General features: G+C 39.6%; 1 protein-coding gene across 1 annotated transcript in view; it reads left to right on the plus strand.

Annotated features, from left to right (window-relative positions):
- Window positions 1-13,192, plus strand: part of DOCK11 (dedicator of cytokinesis 11) — a 1,858,863-nt gene that overhangs the window by 968,485 nt on the left and 877,186 nt on the right. The gene's annotated exons all lie outside the window — the stretch shown is intronic.

Below are 13,192 nucleotides of genomic sequence, written 5' to 3' on the forward strand. Positions count from 1 at the left end.
TTCTGAGTCCCAGGGCATGTCTTTCTGATAAATGGTTGGTATTATTATGGATTTATATTTATATTCTTTTCCCTAGCATTATATTTTTTTAACTAAAAGCAGAACTAAAAGACAGCACTTCTTTAAGGGAATATTTACTGTTCACATCCCCCACTCACCAAGTCTGTCTGCACCATGCTGGTTAAGCCATCTTTCTGCAGTTGATAATTAGCTGTTATACCCTCCAGCATACTTAGATGAGTAATTATTCAGTAATAAGAAGTGTTTATCACAGTTGAATGTTATCATGAACCAGATGTGAACTACAGAAACAGTAGATAAAGATGTGCAGTCCATAAAGTAAGGAAGTGCGAGACAGTGAAGACGCAGTGAATAACATCAGTAACACCTAAATGAATTTGTATACTGTGCTGTACAGTAGTTATGTTGGAAAGTGTTTAAATGTGGGGGAGAGGTTGTCACATATATTAGAAAAAAAAATCAGATTTTTTAAGTTTTACATCAAAAGATATACTGCATCCCGACTGTGCTATAATAGAACAGCTACATAAGTTTGGCACTTTAAACAAAGAAATGTCCTATTTTTTTGTTTTGTTTTGTTTTTGCTCCCATTTCTTGCTGATCATCAGCTTCCTGCCAACCAAATGGCCCAATCATTTCCCCCACTACCAGAAAGCAACAGCTTGTTGGGAGAGCCCAATATTTAGGCAGCTATTAGCGAGGATGCTTTCTCTTTATGCATCACTGTTAACCCCACTATACATGTCCTAGTCTGTCTCATGGTTTGATGTGCAGTGGATATGCTCAGCAAGGGCTTTACATAACTCCACATCCTTGGCCCTTCCCCTCCCGTTGAAGCCAGAGCTCCCAGAGGCTTCTCTGGTCTCCATCAGGATTGCTCAGTGGAACAAGTGGCCAGATATGTGCCCTATCATCTCCCCCAAAAAGAGGTGAGCCAGCAACTATATCTCTCAATTGTCCAGATTTATGCTTCATATTTTTTGTCTTTTCATTATAAAATGTGTAGTTTTCTAGGGAATCATTGAAGATTGAAGTCAATAAATAATGACATACATTTGAGTTTCAGCCTTCATATCTGTCAGAAAATATATTTTAACACAAACCCAGTTATTCTAGCAAGATCATAAGGGCAATATTTAAAATCTGTCCCTAGTTTTGGGCCCTTGTCCCCTGAATATTCTAGGCTTTATCCAGATTTCTTGCAATAAGAGGTTGAGAGGTATGCCAGCAACCCACATCACATCTTCCTACTTCCTAAGCTAGTTCCAGCATGGGACTGAGCAGCAATTCCAACCAAGTTAGCACTGGGATCATACTCATGGCTTCATCCCTCAGCACTATTGGAGCTGTCTAAAATAACTTAAATTGTGAGTCTACACTATAAAATGATAGTGACATTCCTTAACCTTGATGGGTCAGGTTTTGTTATTAAAATAATCCACAGAAAAATCTACATTTTAGTTGTATGACCTTTCTTTGTGAGGTTAATGTGGTCAAATCACTTATAGCCAACTTTTGCTCTGCCAAGTAGCTAGCCTTGGAATGGTGGGAAGTGGAACAAGAAATTGGAATGTAATAGCATTGCCCAGCAAGGAAGAAACTCCCATCAGGTTGCAAGGCAACCATAGAAAGATAAAGAAAAAAGCAAACACCACTTGTAAGGGACACCAGCAACAATCTGCATGCCGGCCCTTAGGACAGCACGAATACTTGGGAAGGAGTATTTCAGGAAATAACTAAATCATGAAAACCTCACAGAAGTTGTACTGCTGTATGCACAGACTACAGCGAACAGGAAGGATAGCACACACTATAGGAGAAGTATTAAGTGCACAAAGGGAAATTAAATCATGGAAAGTAGCAGACTCAGATGACATCATGGAAGATGTGATTAAGATGCTGGGTGCATTGTGGGAGAAGTGGCTGCGGAGCATCCTCTTCGTGGTATGCAGAGAGAAGCGTATCCCTAATTACTGAAGCATAAACATCTTAATGCCAATGTACAAGAACAAAGCGCATTTCACAACTGTGGGCAGAAGAGAGCTATCTAACTCCTGTAACACTGCAGGAAAGTGCTGTTTGGAGTGGGTGATAAATAACCAGATGTGTAGAATAATCGATAGTAAGATTGAATTCAGGTCAAAATGCAGTACAACTGACCTGATGTTTGCAGTGAAACAGATCATTGAGAAGAAGCTGGAGGTGGGGAAATGTTCTAACTGGGACATTCTTAGACCTGGAAAAAGTACATGGACAAGGTCTCAAGTAAACTGATTTGTGCAGTTCTGTGATGCTTTGAAACCTCAGAAACATTGGTAGAATTAGTCCAATCTGTGGACAAGGATTCCATGACACAAGTATGAATAGTGCTCGGATCCACAGAGGGGTCCCCACTAGGAGTGGGTGTATATCAGGGATCAGGTCTGAGCTCACTCCTTTTCATGTTTGTGATGGACTATATTAACAGACAGGTTTCTGGAGATAATGGTGCAGTGGTGCAGTGGTTGTCATTGTTGCCTCACAGCAAGAGGTTGTCTGGTTTGATTCTCGGTTGGGGTGCCTTCTGTGCGGAGTCTGCATGTCCTCCCTGCATTCATGTGGGTTTCCTCCAGGTGCTAGAGTTTCCTTCCAGATTCAAAAAACATTCAACTAGAGCACTTCTCCCTGGGCATCCACCGAACACGAGTTCTCTCCCAGTCAGACTTTCTCAGTAAACAAATGTTAAATAAAATAAATGTTAAAATATTAACATAGCTAGTGTATGCAGATGATATGGCACTACAGCAGATTCTGAACAGGAACTTCAGCAAATTGATAGGGACAGCAATGCAAAACCGAAGGCATGAGGGATGAAACAGAGTATAGACAAGCCAGTCATCATGGCAGCAAAAGAGGGAATCAGAAGAGGAAGTTGAAAGTTGAGATAGAACGGAGAGTACTGGGAAAGATTAAACAGCTTCAGGTATCTGGGAGGGCTGGTTGAAGTGAAGGGACATCTTAATGAGAAAGTCAGAGCTTTAATCATATGTGCTGCAGCCAACTGGCACAGAGTGTCAGGGGTAATGTGTGACAGAAGTATGCCAAAGATGCTGTAAGGTATGCAAAACAATGGTGTGTACTGATTATTAAGTATGACACACATATATGGGCAGTGAGGGCAGAGCAACTGAGGAAACCTGAGGTGATATGAAGTGTCTGGGACAAGCAGCAGAATGCACACTGTGGGACAGATGAAAACATGAGGCCATCAGAGCTCAAGCCAGAGTAGCCCCATTGCAGAGAAGGTCAGAGAGAGCAAAAGATTTTGTCAAACATGTAAGACAGCAGATGATTTGGAAAGCAGATTTGAGAGGGACAGGAAGAAGGTAAGAACAGACAAGAATGTCCTGCAAAGAGATGGATGTTTTTTGGGTGAAATGAACTGAGAGAGGCAGGCATGACTGTCAAGAAGATAGGAGGATTTCTCTGAATCAAAAGAGGAGGTGACACCTACCAGAAATCCTGCCCCATGTAAAACGCTAAATTTTGTGTAGCATTGCATTTGCACTACTGTGCTAGAGTGAATGCAGATGTGGTAGTCTTAACAGTTTGTGTTTATATTGTTTAAGTTTCTCTTTCTGTCCACTCTAAAATAACTCCATCTATCTTTTGTGTGCTAAACTCCATATTTGGTAACAATTTTTATTATTTTTTTTTCTCCTGAGCTATCGGTCAAGTTTGTCTTTTTCATCTTCATGCTGACGGCGTACTGTTAAAAGTCCTGCATGCTGCATTAAACGGTTGCAACGAAACTCGCTCATCACACAGCTCTGTTCTCTTACCTTGCATTATCTCCTTATCTGCAAAGTATGTTGGCTTAGTTTTTACATTTTACAATATACTTATTTAAGGCATTATCTACTGTACTCTCTAGCAAGTTGGTATGCTGTAAAGTAGCTTGGCAGCAAGGACCCCCCCCTCCATTTTTCCCATTTCTTAATAGATTGCCTGTTAGTTTTAACAAACTTATGTCTATTACATGCTGGACTCTAGCTTGTGTTAAAATATTTCTTTCCCAGCCTGTGTTAAGTTATTTCTTACCCGATAGTACTACACAACAAAACCTCTTATTACTATGAACAGTACATAGCCTTATTCTGTTAGAGTTTTTAGTGATTGTGCTTGACTCTGGGCTTGGCTCTAGCCACACCTACATAGAGTGCTGTAAACTCTCATAACCTCCATCCCACCAATTAGACCTCTGCAGGAGGTGATATTACCTACTGGGACTCCAGGCCCCATTTTCAAACTGTTTTCTTCCTTGCTGCTGACTCCTTAACTGTGTTCCCTCAGCTTGCTCTAAGTTATTTTACTTGCTTATCTGTTTTGTTCTGCTCTTCTCCCTACAGCTGCATGTGTAATTAACCCTTCCCACTATGGTCCAGGAAATAACCCCTAAAGGACTTCCATTACGGGACACTACCACAACCTTCTAAGAAACTTCCAAATTATAACCCCATCAGGATAAAATATAAAGTATATGCACTGCAATCTTTTACTAGTGCTCACCACCGTGGTGCCTGTGCTTTAACCCCATGCTTGCCAAGCAGCCTACAGCAGTCCTTAACTCCCTTACCCCCTATTCTACCCCATATATATATATATTTACCACTAGGTGGCACTGCTCTCCCACTTACTGATTAAGATCTCCTAAATCTATTTTCCTTCTCTCCCAAGCTATCCCCCACTCCCATTCATACTTGCCCCACTGGCCTGCTTTGACTTGACTTGAGCTGTATTTCACCACCTTACTCCCCTCAGCCTCATTTTCCCCTGCTGTCCCTGTACTTCATTCACAAAGCACACTTTTCTGCTTCAGCTGACTGATTGGTTTCAGCCAGCCAGCTTCTCTTTAGCTCTTCCTGCTCCGTTCGCCATACAGGCTCACTCCGCTCCCCTACTCTGCCCCCAGTTCCCACCTGCCCCCAGTACTCCTACCTTTATTGGAATTCTAAATCCTTCCCTCTCTCTATAAACCAAGCACCTCCTCCACAGCCCCACACCCCTTTTCTCTCTATCAACCAATCACCTCCTCTACAACATTTTCCTCCACCTGCCTATCTCAGTCACTCCTCCTCTCCCACCTAACTCCCTAATTCATCTCCCACCACTATATCTTTACACTTATCCACCATGCCTGGACTCCTACCTTAAACCATTCTCACCCCAACTATCTGCATTTTAGTCTTTCTCCCTTTATATCTCACTACCACCTACTCCTACAACCTACTCCATCCACCCTTCCTATCCTATCCCCCCACTCCCAACCTCCTTTCTTATCACTCAAAAACATACTTCCACAACATATCCGCTTCACTAATTCAACCCAACCCACTCCACTACTTCAAAATAAAATTATTTCCCCCCTCAACTAAGTACTACACTCCTAAGCTAATACTTTACTTCCCAGAACTACTAAACACCAAATCAAAAATACTACTACCCTTCCTCAACTACCTCTGCTTAGCTGGAGACATACATCCAAATCCTGGACCAAACACTACCTGTACTGCTAATCTCCCCACCTCAAACTATAAAGCTAACCATAAATACCTCAAATTTGTCACCATTAATGCACAAAGTTTAAGAAATAAAGTAACCCAATTCCATGCCTGGTTGAACTACAACCATCCCGACATTGTAGCCGTTTCAGAAACATGGCTAAAACCTCACATTAGTAACTCTGAAATCCTTCCTCCTGGATTCCAGTCCCTCAGACATGACTGCCCAAACAGAAAAGGTGGTGGGGGTAGCCTTAATCTACTCTAATCTACTATCCATCACTCCATACCCTAATCCTATCCCCACATTCAATAATGCAGAACTAGTAACAGGCCTGATAAAAGTAAATAACCACAAAAGCATTTGTATCATTGCTGTCTATATCCCCCTGGTAACAACACCACTACTCTAGAGGACACACTCCTCGACCAATATTATGCAGGAGACCTATATACTTGGAGACGTAAACATTGATTGGAATAGCTTCCCATCCCAATAAAATCTTAAATTATGGCATCACAGCCGACCCTATAGGAGACCACTTGCCAGCATTTATATACGAGCTACCAACTCCTCTCCTCACCTACACCAAGTCATCCACACACGTAATCTCACAATCTTTGACCCACTACCTTGTCCAACTCCCTGAAACAAACAAATTGGAACCCACTAAAAACCCTTCCACTAGATAATGCCGTAGAATTTTTCAACTCCTCCTTCTTAAACATCCTCAACTCCCTAGTGCCACCAAGAATAAAACAAGTAAAAACCAGATCCGCCTCATGGCTAACCAAAGATACCAAAAAACTTATGCTACAAAGAGACAAATCTTAGAAAACATACCATCAAAACAAGCAGCCTGAAACTTTTCTTAAATATAAACAACACCGCAACCTTGCTAAAAAACAAATCATCAGAGACAAAAAGTCCTACTGTATTAAACTCCAATCTAACCAATCTAAAAGCCCAAAACAATTCTGGAACTCCATTAATTCTCTTCTCAACCCAGGTACCAAAAGCAACCCCTGCCCTGACACCAGCAAATCTGACCCTGAAATAGCCTCTCTATTCAACTCCTTCACTAACTCCATAGCTGAACTGACCAAAACCTTACCTAACAATAACCCCTTCCCTCAATCCACCCTTTCAGCACCACCACCTACAGCACCCTCTGCCCCCAACCCTCCGCCTATATTCAACCTTAAACACATCTCAACATCCATATAAAAAAATTACTCTCCAAATTAAAACCTTGCTCCAGTGCCCCTGACAATATCCCATCCTCCTTCCTAAAAATAGCCACAGATGGTATTGCTCTTCCCATTAGCATCCTAATCAATCGATCCATGCTAGAATCTTATGTTCACAAAGAAATAACTTCCTCGCAGATAAAGGAACGCAAACAGAAAAATCTGATGTAAAGCCAAAACATGATTGTTCCACACAATGGAGCTGATAAAAAAATGGTAATCCTTTTATTAAAAATTTTCTTAATATATATTTCCTATTATTTTAAAATTATGCATTCATGTGTATACTATTGTAATTATGATTTTTTCATCTTGCATGCTCTGGAAATTCTAGAGTTTTAAATGATGCATTTTGTCACTAATAATGTATTTTAATTTTGTTATACCTTTAAGGTAATTGGAATACATTAATTGATTGGTCACATGTCTTTGGATTATTTACTTAAGTAGGTGTGTATGAATTTATTTATTTTATATGGTCTGAAGAAGCTGAATTTTACCCGTGAAAGTGCTTACCTCATTTATTAAAAGGATTACCATTTTTTATCAGCTCCATGGTGTGGAACAATCGTGTTTTGGCTTTCCATTAGAATCTTATGTTCCCAAACTATGGCACACTGCCTTCATTCTACCTCTCCATAAAGGAGACAAAAACAATAAGATCTCCAACTTCTGCCCCATAGCTATTCTCTCCCCAATTTCCAAACTACTAGAAAAATGCATTCACATTCAGCTCATGCCATTCTTAGCCAATAACCAACTAATCACTCCAACCCAACACAGCTTCCGTCCAGGCCATAGTACAACCATTGCACTTCTCTCCTAACTAGAGACAATAAATCTTGCCCGGGATTCTGGAAAAATTGTTTCTACTGTTCTTCTAGATTTGTCCAGGGCATTCAATACCATCTCCCACACCCATCTCCTAAACCATCTCTCCGACCTTAATCTCTCCCAGAATACCTTATCCTGGTTCTCCAGCTACCTGGCCAATAAATCTCAAGCTGTAAAATGGGGGACAGGCACCTCAACCTTCCTTCCCACCCCCACTGGGGTTCCCCAGGGATCCATACTCGGTCCAATGCTGTTTAACATCTTTATTAACAATTTCCACAAAGCCATACCCAATACCAAAATTGTACAGTATGCAGATGATTCCACATTAATCTGCAATGCCACCAACCTCCCAGAGCTTCAGACACTGACACAAGCTGCTTTCTCCACCACTGAAAATTGGATGCTTCAGAATCACCTCTCACTAAATGCCAATAAATCCAAAATACTATTATTCTCTCCGTCAAAAGCTTCCCCTCTTGATAAAAACTCATTCCAAATCATTAGCCAAAACAATTCCACTATAGAGGTTGTTCCCTTTGCCAAACTACTTGGGGTCACTATTGATGAACACCTGAAATTTGACACTAACATCCTGCAAAACATTAAGAAAACCCATATAAAACTTGGTATGCTATACAGGAACATCCAGTTTCTCTCTCCTTCCACCAGACAAATGCTTGCCACTACCTATCTACTCTCCTCACTAATGTATGGCGCTCCTCTATTAACTAACTTATCTGCCACACTCACTTCAAAATTGGAAGTCTGTTATAAGATTTCTAAATTTGTCACCAAAGCCAAATACTCCTCCTATCACTGCATTGCCCTTAATTTGTTACACTGGCTTGAACCCTCCAACCATCTAGACTATCTTCAGATTACCACAGCACACAAACTAATCTTTCAACCCTGTAAGTGCCCTGATCTGTACAACATCCTTCTCCCCTACACCCCCCAGAGAACTCTCAAATCTACTCACCAAAACCTAATCTGTGTCCAAAAACCCAATCGCCTTGCTGGTCAACTCCCGCTATCCTTTTCCTTAGCAAAAAATGGAATTATTTTCCTTCCTCTCTAAGGACCTGTGTAAACTTTGAAAACTTAAAATCTCAGTTACATTCCTACCTTTACTCTAACAGAAAATGCAACTGCATTCTCCCCACCTAGTCCTATAATTCTCTCTCCACCTCTAAACCCCTCTCCAGCTATAATTACTAGCTTCTCTAGCTATGATCTATAGGCTACCACACACATGTACATATTGTAAATATCAAATTTGTACCATGTACCCAAGAATTTACACCTGCTCTCTAACATGAAATGTTAACTGTAAATTGTTCATTATTAATATTGTGTCTGTATCTAAAGGTAACATGTACCTAAGAAATTACACTTGCTCTCTAGCATGAAACATAATTGTAAATTGTTCTTCTTTTCTGTATTGTATGTGTATCTAAACTTTGTAACATGGAGCTTTTCTCCCCAGGCCTCCACTGAAAATGGGCTCCCTGAGCTTAGTGGACATCCCCGGTTATCAAACTGGAAATAAATAAATAAATAAAATAAAATAAATAAAAGAGGGATAATGATGAACTTTTTCATGAAGTAATAGTATTAAAGTCATTAGCATACGCCATGTAAAATGATTCTGTACAGAGAGAAACAAATGTCCTTGTGAGTACAAAATGAACAAAAATTAATATAAAACTCCAATGTTTTATAGTCCTGCATATCACCCATATACAGACAAATCTCAACATTATATTTGAAATCATGTAGAATATGTAGGAAAATTCTTATTGCCTTCTTAGTTTTACTTTTCATATTTAGACTACTGTGTTTTTCTGTAAATATATAAATTAGTTAATTCCAGTGTCTGTTGATAACTAGCAAATACTATGCAGATAACATTTCTATTTATTAAATACAAAAACTTACTATGCAGGTAATATTTCTTATGTCCTACAAAAACACTTCCTTCTGGTGGTAGTCGCCTAATCTATAAGCAGTACTGCAATGTTTCATACAAGGTAGCTCAGCTCATAATGTTTGTGAAAACTGTGAAAAGAAATTGAAATTCAAAGAAATTCTTCCATTGCAAAATACTTAAAATGAAAAGTAAAAATGCTCCAGTTGTGCATTTAAAAACAATTAACAGTAGTTTTCTTCATCAAGCAAACAACTAATTTTATAGTAATACCATGTTAACAATTTAAAGACTGCTGGTAGACTAGAACTATATGCATCATTTTTAATTTCACCCTTTCTCTTCCAGCTCCAGTACCAGTGGATGTTCTGCAACCATCCATCCATCCACAGCTTTTGTTATTCTTTCTGTTTGGCAGCCATATGTCTACAGTGTTACCTCCCCAAAAGGATATAATCTATTCAAAAATATGTAGTTTCCTGGTATGGAGATAATCTCTGAAATAAGAGGTTTAAAGAATTAACTCTGGAAAATGGCCTGTTTCACTGAACAGTTTACAGACTCAAGCCTAAATGTTAACACCATGGTGATCAAATTTATATAAGTACAGTACCCATGGGAGAATCCCCCCCCCCCAAATTCTTATCCCACAAGCCTCTCCCTAACAGACGTTAACAGAAATCAAGTCTTACAGTGTAAATACCTTGACCTGTATTGACTGCACAGTAATCTTTAAATGCCATATAAAAATATATATGTAATTTCTGAGCTAAATTGCACATCATACACCAAGTAGAGCACTGAATATCCAAATACATCAAATAAATTCTGGTCAAATTAATTGTTACCCCATATTACATTCGTATGATGACAAGGTCTTATATTTGTACTAAGCTTAAAGCTAAAAGGCCATTGAAAAGCTTAGATTAACATTCCTTGATACTGACAGTGTATTAATTGCCCTGATAAGACTATTTCCACATTCCTGAGGCATGTTTTATGAACTCCCATCCACTTGTGAAGTCTAGTTTTGAAAGTAGGTGGGGTGTTACTTTTGTTGACATGCAAGCAGAATTTATTCCAAAGACAGGGAATGCAATGAGTTTCGAATCCATCACCCCAGTAAGCAGCAGCGTGGGTGCTTGTCAGTCACTCACTACATTATCAGAGTGAACAACAAAGGTAGCCTGTATGCAGTGGTGCACTAGTACAGATGTAGCAGTATAGGTGGAAGGACAGGAATATATTGCATGACCATGGAAACCAGCTAAGGTAGAATGTATGTCCAGAGAGAGCACCCAAGCTTATGCTATACATAACCCAAGGTGCCAAGCACTTGCCTTTCATGCACTGAGACTTCCAGCATGGCAGTGTACATCTGTCCATGGGAAGGTGGCATTGTATCCACAGGGCATACATATATACCCTTTATGTCCATGATAGACATGGGCGCACACATACTAGGCCACACTCCTGCTGTGTACATATGACTCGTATCAGGTGCTTGATGTGCACATACCTCCATCATAGGAAGTAGGTGTATGGAAGGTAGCTAAGTGGTGCAGGTACATACGGAGTGGCATGCCAGTGGTCCTCAGTAGCATTATATGGAAGAGTGTGTCCCATATGGAACCTTTCCAGGAATCAGTGCTGTATACAGGTCCTGCCCTGGTGGTGCTGTGGTGTGCAGTGACAAAGAAGGAATCTTCTTCAGAAATTAACACACACACACACACACACACACACACACACACACACACACACACACACACACACACACACGTAGTCATTTATTGACACACATTGGGTATATGTCTTCCTCACCTCCAGTGCTTCACAACTGGCAGTACATTGTAGGCAGACAGTATTTCCCTTTTCATTAGTGATGAGGGGCCGAGTTCATAACTGTGGTTGTCTGTGTTCACTTCTTTAAGCATTCCACAGTAAAAAAAAAACTGCATTTGCATCTTAAGACTGTCTTCTTCACTGGTTATATTAATTGCCTGCATAACTGTAGATCCCTATTGGTGTGACCTGTATGATGTTTATAACATATGATGGACTCTCTTGATGTTCAGTGGTGTAGCTGCTGCACAGTGCATCACTCATGTCAGCGCTGATGTTATTGTCATCAGACATTGCATGCACAGTGTATTCACATGCATAGTTTCCTTATTATACATCTGTCACAGTATCAAACATAACTGCTGATAACCACAATTGAAGGAGACAAAGCAGTGAGCTGGTTTGATCTTTATATATAAAAGATGGGCTGCTGCATCAATGCAGTCTATTCAGAATATGTGTATCAGTGGTATCAGAAAGTAGGGATAAGGTCAGTTATGTGCAGCATTTGCATTTCTTTGGACCTGGTGTGGCCTTGATGGGTTGTGAGTATTTTATACTTACAGTTAGTGTAATTTATTAGTTGCAGTACAGTCTCTGCAGAAGGTTCTGGTGCTCGGCCTGCTTGTATCTAAATCACATACAGCTGTTCTGCATGCCCCTTTCCTGCATTGTACAGTCCACAGTGTTACCTGTGTTGCCCCTGCCTGTGACACAGCACAGTACCTGGCCCAGGTATTTATTGTGCGAGTTTACGTGACAATTGAATGATGGCATTCATCTAACCCAGAGGCTTTTGTAAACTGGGTGAGACATTTAGTTTAGTCATGTCTCAGAGAGCCTGCAGCAAAGCACACAAACATTATTAGTCAAAATACAACAATAAATCATAGGTCTGTCAGTGGAACAGTGTACTTTGCCAAGAACCCATGATCTAAGGAATACATTTGATTTTGTTTTATTTTTAAAATTTGTTGTAACCTTTTATGTTTTCTTTCTCAAGCCTACTTTCTCTCCATGTAGGCACTTGTTATGCTGTTAAAACATATATAGCTCATTATGTTTCCGCTGCATTTCCTGTTAATATTATTGTTTTGAATGATTTAACCATGCATTTTCTAGCTTCATTTCTTTGTTTATATATATATATATATATATATATATATATATATATATATATATATATATATGTGTGTGTGTGTGTGTGTGTGTGTGTGTAATAAATTTACATGCAACACACACATATGCATGTGTGTGTATATAAACATGTACACACAGACACACACATCTACCAAAACATGAGCAATGAATTTTTGTTCACCTTTATGTCCCTGTTCTATATCATGCATTAAACACAGGAATATGTCTGTCTCAAATTGCTAAAACTTTGGCAGAAATACCTGCTTGTATAAAACATAAAAAAACATATTATGGCTGACTTTTTCTGCAAGTTAATTATTCTGATAGCCTGAAAACAACAATTATCTCCTCTCTCCTCCCCACCGAACAATCCTTCAAACTCAGAAACATGCATAAAAAAATTTTAAAAAATTTTGACATTGCCTATGATACCTTACTTGACTAAGATCATCCTTGGGCAAATAGAGGGATGAATGCACACTCCACCTGTGCACATCTACTTTCAAAAAAAAAAAAACAAAATGTAACAGCAGCAGCAGTAATACCAATGCACTATATGTCACCATGGATTTGGGTGTTTGTCTGCACAAATGAATTCCTGGAAAGACCTGTTACTGAAAAGAGGTGTAAT

The sequence above is a fragment of the Protopterus annectens genome, chromosome 15.part0, assembly GCF_019279795.1.
Source record: "Protopterus annectens isolate FY-2018-M chromosome 15.part0, PAN1.0, whole genome shotgun sequence".
Classification (NCBI taxonomy): domain Eukaryota; kingdom Metazoa; phylum Chordata; order Ceratodontiformes; family Protopteridae; genus Protopterus; species Protopterus annectens.